General features: G+C 40.8%; 1 pseudogene; it reads right to left on the bottom strand.

The window, feature by feature from the left end:
• Window positions 1-1,441: 1,441 nt before the first annotated feature.
• On the bottom strand, window positions 1,442-2,653 carry LOC117078226 (annotated as a pseudogene).
• Between the last annotated feature and the right edge of the window lie 3,902 nt (window positions 2,654-6,555).

The raw sequence follows: 6,555 nt of genomic DNA on the forward strand, positions 1-6,555 counted from the left end.
AAACAATTCTTGATCCCTTTTCTCAATTGTGCCTACTAGTTGCTTTCTAATTAATTAACTTCTGCTTTTATCTTTATTAATTCCTTTTCTGCTTCATGCTGTTATTTTATTTTTTTATTCAAGGTTTCTATTTTTATTCAACTATAAGCAAACAGCAGAATTACCACAACATTCAGCAACTCCAGACTAGCTTTTCTTACCCCCATGAAGAATGATCAATTTAATAGACACAGATTTAAGGATTCCTGATAAGCTGTCAGCTGGCACTGCTATGGGTCTAGACAGTCATGCCCCAACAACAGCAAAGTCACTCTCTCTACTGCTTTTTCCAGGAATACTCTTTAAAGGGACCAGAACGAGACACTGACACCTATTAAGGCATCTGCAATGTGCCATGTTGGGGTTTAGCCTCAGTGCCAGCCTCTGGTTGTCAAGGTGAATGACAGCACCATAAAAACACACTGTGTGCAATTCTGGACTCAGGATCACAAAAGCAGAGGCAACCAATTCTTTTTTTTTTTTTAACCTCCAAAAAGGATTCGTTGATGCTTTCCTTTATTACTATAGACATGGTCTTTTTCCCCCCAATTTTTCTTTCTTTAAATTCTGGGTTGCTATTTTTTTTGTTATTATTATTCTACTTTAAGTTCTGGAGTACATGTGAAGAACGTGCAGGTTTGTTACGCAGGTATACATGTGCCATGGTGGTTTGCTGCACCCATCAACCCATCATCTAGATTAGATATTTCTCTTAATGCTACCTTCCCCCAGCCCTCTACGCCCCAACAGGCCCTGGTGTGTGATGTTTCCCTCCCTGTGTCCATGTGTCCTTGTTGTTCAACTCCCACTTATGAGTGAGAACATGCGGTGTTTAGTTTTCTGTTCTTGTGTTAGTTTGCTGAGAATGATGGTTTCCAGCTTCATCCATGTCCCTGCAAAGGACATGAACTCATCCTTTTTTATGACTGCATAGTATTCCATAGTGTATATATGCCACATTTTTGTAATCCAGTCTACCATTGATGGGCATTTGGGTTGGTTCCAACTCTTTGCTATTGTGAACAGTGCCACAATAAACATACATGTGCAAGTGTCTTTATAGTAGAATGACATATGAAAAAAATGCTCGTCATCACTGGTCATTAGAGAAATGCAAATCTAAACTACAATGAGATACCATCTCATGCCAGTTAGAATGGTGATCATTAAAAAGCCAGGAAACAATACATGCTGGAGAGAATGTGGAGAAATAGGAAAGCTTTTATGCTGTTGGTGGGAGTGTAAATTAGTTCAACCATTGAGGAAGACAGTGTAGCAATTCCTCAATGATCTAGAACTAGAAATACCATTTGACCCAGCAGTCTCATTACTGGGTTGCTATTTTTACATTAACAATTTGATGACCCTACAACAGTCATCCAAAATATCTCCCATATGGAGTTCAAATTTGATCAAAACATAAACCTGACTGAGTGAATGAGTGACTAGAATTATAAAGCACAGGCAGCAGGAAAAGTCACCATTAACCGCCATCTGAATGCTTAGGTCTTGCCTGTGCAAAAGGGAGTGGGAAGAGGAGAAATCTGCACACAACACTGAACTGGGGAACACGGCTTGGGACCTCCAGGACAGTTCAGGTCCCTGAGCTGTCCCCTACTTCCTAGACAGCTGTTCCTACAGTTTAGGCATTTAGTAGTCCCACTCAGCCTGGAAACACGTGCTGGCCACCAGGACCTGGAGCTCGTACTTTTTATGGACGGACACCACCTTGAATTTGCCACGGTGGTCTCCAGATCGGTTGCTTAGGATAGACTCTCACACCTCAGTGGCCTGTCCTGCTGATAAACCAGCCAGACATAGCGTTGGAGGCCTGTGGTCTTGGAAGGCCCCGAACCTAGGTAATTGGAGAGGACTGTGCCACTGTTGATGTCATTATCCTTCATGTTGACCACCAGGACATGATGCCATTCACTGTATTTGGGATCCTTCCCCGTGGGAGCACCCGGGGCTGTCAGGACCAAGGTACAGGGTTTCTCCAAATCAAGAGCATCCCACAAAATGCTGGTGGGTCTGTTCTTAACCTGGGTGGGCGTCAGCACTCTGCCCAGCTCGTGCACCTCTGCCCCACCGTAGGTGACATGCAGCGGGTGCTGCGGTTGCTCGTCCACTTTCTGCAGGCTCAAGGGCCAGACCGCTTGCTAAGGTCCACCTGCACGGGGCGGGGACGAGTGGAGCATGCACCCGGGAAGTGCCACTGTAGGTGTAGGCCAGGCGCAGGCGGCAGCGGCGACTCAGAGGCCTCAGCCTGGTTTTATTTTATAGTTATCTTTTTAATCCCATGAAAGTAGTTATTGTTCATTTATTTTCATTATTTTTTACTGGTTAATAAAGCCATTTAGATCCTGAGTCCAATGTAACGCCACTGTAGTGAGGAGGTGGCCTCATAGGAGCTGGGACTGGCAGGGGAAGAATGACCAATCCCTGTACAGTAGTGGAGTGGAAGGGTAGAACAAGAAGGGTAGAACGAGCCTTCTGTTTTCCTGGCCATAGATATTCCTTTATTGTATCTATTTTAACGGCGGAAAATAGTTCATCATGGGGATGTATTACAATTTGTGACCAGAATCTCCAAATATTGAACATTTAGGTTCATTCGAAGGTCAGTTTATGAAATATCTATTGGGCACCAGGCCTTGCGTGAGGGGCTGGGGATATGATAATGAGCAACGGACATATATTCTGTTCTTAAAATATTTTACTGATGAAAATGATGCAACAGATAAGTCTTAGCAACATCTATTACTGCATCTTTAGAATAAATTCCTAGAATTAGCCTTGTTAGGTCAAAAGATGTGCACATTTTTGCAGCTTTGTTGCATCCAATCAGCCAGTCTTCCCATATTAGAGTCATTAGTACTGAATACTGCCCACCTTCTGAATGATCACTATTATATTTAAAAATATTATTTGCCAGTTTAAGTGTAAAATTATGTCACACATTTGTTTTTATTTTCATTTATGGTCAGTATTTGTTGTCCATTCTATAGTTTGTGAACCACTCACCCATGTCCTGTGATCATTGCTATACTATTAGTGTTTTGTCTTTTATATTTTGGTTTTATCATATACATATGAAGAACATCATATATATGTATTTCTCTGACAATTGTGTTGCTAACATGAAATCCATATCTTTGTACTTTGCCTTTAATTTAGTTTATGACACTTTATGACACATAAATATTTTAAACTTTAAGTGGTTGAGTCTGTAAATTCTATATTGATTTTGCCTTTGTAGTGATGTATAGAAGGGGTTCTATATCCTAGTGATTAGACAAAGGTTTCCATTTTCCTCATGCTATTTTTATTCTTCCATGCAAGGCTAGGGCCTTTTCAAGGGGCCTTGTCCAAAAGTGGGAGCAGAATATTCATTTGATAAATTTATCAAGTGTCCCTCTGTGCTGGGGAGATGCAATCCTTAGCTTTCCTGATGACAAGCCTAGAAGAACTGGTCTGAACTTTGCCTGGTGTTCCTCAGAGGTGGGGGTTGCTGCTGGGGAAGGAAGGAAAGCCATGATATGTGACAGGGTTCATTTGTAATCTGGCTTATTTCTAGGCATTTTTGGTTATGCAAATTAGGTGAATCTTTGGTTTCAAGACCCTTGTGGATGCTGCTGAGAAATAACAAAGACTTTAGTCCAGAAACTCACTGGAAGTGGAGTTTGGGGTTAGTCAACTCTGCTCAGTAGCTTTTCAAGGTTGGAGGGAGGGCTTCTTCAGGCTGGAGTCAAAAGTGGTAATCCTGGTTGATTTCTCTGCGAGCTGGAATTTACACACATCTGGAAACACAATACCAACTCTAAAAGTGAAACCTTGGCCCCCTGCCATTTGCTGCTGACCTTGCAAGACATAACAACAGCTAGATGTTATGGGTTGAAATGTGTCCTCTCCCCCATTCAAATGTTAAAGTTCTAACCCCTAGAACCTCAGATTTTGACCTTATTTGTAAATAGAGTTATTACATGATTAGTTAAAATGAGATCATACTGGGGTAGGATGAGCTCACAATAAAATGTGACTGGCATCCTTATGAAAAGAATGCCAATCCTGCTGGGCGCAGTGGCTCACACCTGTAATCCCAGCACTTTGGGAGGCCGAGGCGGGGCAGATCACGAGGTCAGGAGATCAAGACCATCCTGGCTAACATGGTGAAACCCCGTCTCTACTAAAAATACAAAAAAATTAGCTGGGCATGGTGGCGGGCGCCTGTAGTCCCAGCTACTCGGGAGGCTGAGGCAGGAGAATGGCATGAACCCAGGAGGCGGAGCTTGCAGTGAGCCGAGATTGCGCCATTGCACTCCAGCCTGGACAACAGAGCGAGACTCTGTCTCAAAAAAAAAAGAATGCCAATCCTGCTGACACCTTAATCTTGAACTTCAGCCTTGAAAACCAGGAGACAATATATTTCTCTTCTTTAAGGGAGTGGTGCTTTGTTATGGCAGCTCTAGCAAACTGATACACTAGAGCTTATATGACACGTCATGCCAGATACTGTCCCAAGTCTTGTAGGGTGTTAAGCCATTATATCCCCTCCACAGTTTTATTGGGTAGGAGCTATGAATGCCCCCGCTCTGAACTTGAGAAGACTGAAATATAGACATGTTTAGTAATTTGACCAAGATCTATCTCACAGCTAGTAAGTGGCAGAGCCACAACCCCCATGTCTGGTTCCAAAGCCACCAAACTGTTTCCTTTGTGCATTTGAGAATGTGATAAGAATCCATCTTGGAGAGTCTTAGAGAATCCTGCTGTTCTTAACATAATTTAACCCCAATCTAGCTAAATTCTGTTTTCCCTGATGTACTTTGTAAATTTTGATTAGGTTCATAGAGAGTTTTTCTTTCTGAAAACACGATAGATAAATACTGATATACAATATAATAACACTTAAATATTGTTCACTTATGTATAAGGCTTATCTGTGCATTTAAAACAAAGTTGTGGGATATTTTGTGGACCAAACTTGAAATGCTGGTTATGGTGGAACCAGAGATGGGGATAGGAAGGAAGCCTGGGTGACTGTGTGTGACGATGGGACCCTCCCCTTTATAGAGATACATCACACACACACACACACACGCACACACACACACACAATTGTGGTAAAAAAAAAAAATACCTAGCACAAAATGTACCATCTTAATAACTTTTAAGTGTATAGTTCTGAGGTGTCACATCTATTCACATTGTTGTGAAACAGATCTCTCTGGAGCTTTTTCAAGTTGCAAGTCTATGCCCATTAAACAGCAACTCCCCTTCTCTCCTTCCCTTCTTCCCTTGGTCACCATCGTTCTACTTTCTGTTGCTATGAATCCGGCTACTTTAGATAGCCCTCAAAGCAGAATCATACAGTACGGATACTTCTCGAACTACATTGGAATTATGTTAATAAACCTGTGGTTAGTCAAAAATACATTTAATACACCTAATCTATCGAATATCACAGCTTGGGCTAGCCTATCTTAAACATGCTCAGAACACTTACATTAGCCCACAGTTGGGCAAAATTAACTGGCAAGCGTGGAAACTGTGGCTCGTAGCTACTGCCCAGCGTTGAAAGAGACCATGGTACTGAATAGCCTTAGCCTGGAAAAAGATCCAAACCTAAAATTAAAATATGGTTTTTACTAAATGGATATTGCTTTTGCACCATTGTAAAGTGGAAAAATTGTAAATCAAACCATCATAAGTCAGTGGTGACCTGTACTTATCTTTTTTCTGACAGGCTTCTTTCACTTAGCATAGTGTCCTCAAAGTTCACTTACGTTGTTGCACAAAACAAAATTTTCTTCCTCTTTAAGGCTAAATAATATTCCCTTGTATGCACATTCCACATTTTGTTTATTTATTCATCCATAAAGGGACATTTGTGTTGCTTTCACCTATCAGCTGTTGTGAATAATGCTGCTATGAACATGGATGTGCAAATATCTCTTTGAGGGACTGCTTCCAATTCATTTGGGCATTTACACAGAAGTGGAATTGCTGGATCATATGGTAACTCTATTTTTAATTTTTTGAAGAACTGTCCTATTGTTTTCCATGATGGCTGCACCATTTTATATTCCTACTAACACTGTACATGAGGTCCTTCACATCCTTTCCAACTTGTTCTCTTTTTTTTCTTTTTTCTTTAAATACTAGTCATTGTAATAAGTATGAGGTGATAACTCCATGTGATTTTTATTTGAATTTCTCTGATGATTAGAGATGTTGCCATCTTTTCATTTGTTTCTTGGCCATTGATACATAATCTTAGGAGAAATATCTATTCAAGCCTTTTGCCCATTTTAAAATCTGGTTGTTTGATTTATTGTTGTTGAGCTATAACAGTTCTTTGTAAATTCTGGCTATTAACCTCTCATCAGATACATAATTTGCCTGTCCACTCTGTTGATCTTGTCCTTTGATAAACATTTGTAAAGTTTAACATAGTCCCATTTGTCTATTTTTGCTTTTGTTTCCTGTACTTTTGGTGTAATTATTCAAGAAATC

Source organism: Trachypithecus francoisi, unplaced genomic scaffold, assembly GCF_009764315.1.
Source record: "Trachypithecus francoisi isolate TF-2019V2 unplaced genomic scaffold, Tfra_2.0 Lachesis_group0, whole genome shotgun sequence".
In the NCBI taxonomy this organism is placed as follows: domain Eukaryota; kingdom Metazoa; phylum Chordata; class Mammalia; order Primates; family Cercopithecidae; genus Trachypithecus; species Trachypithecus francoisi.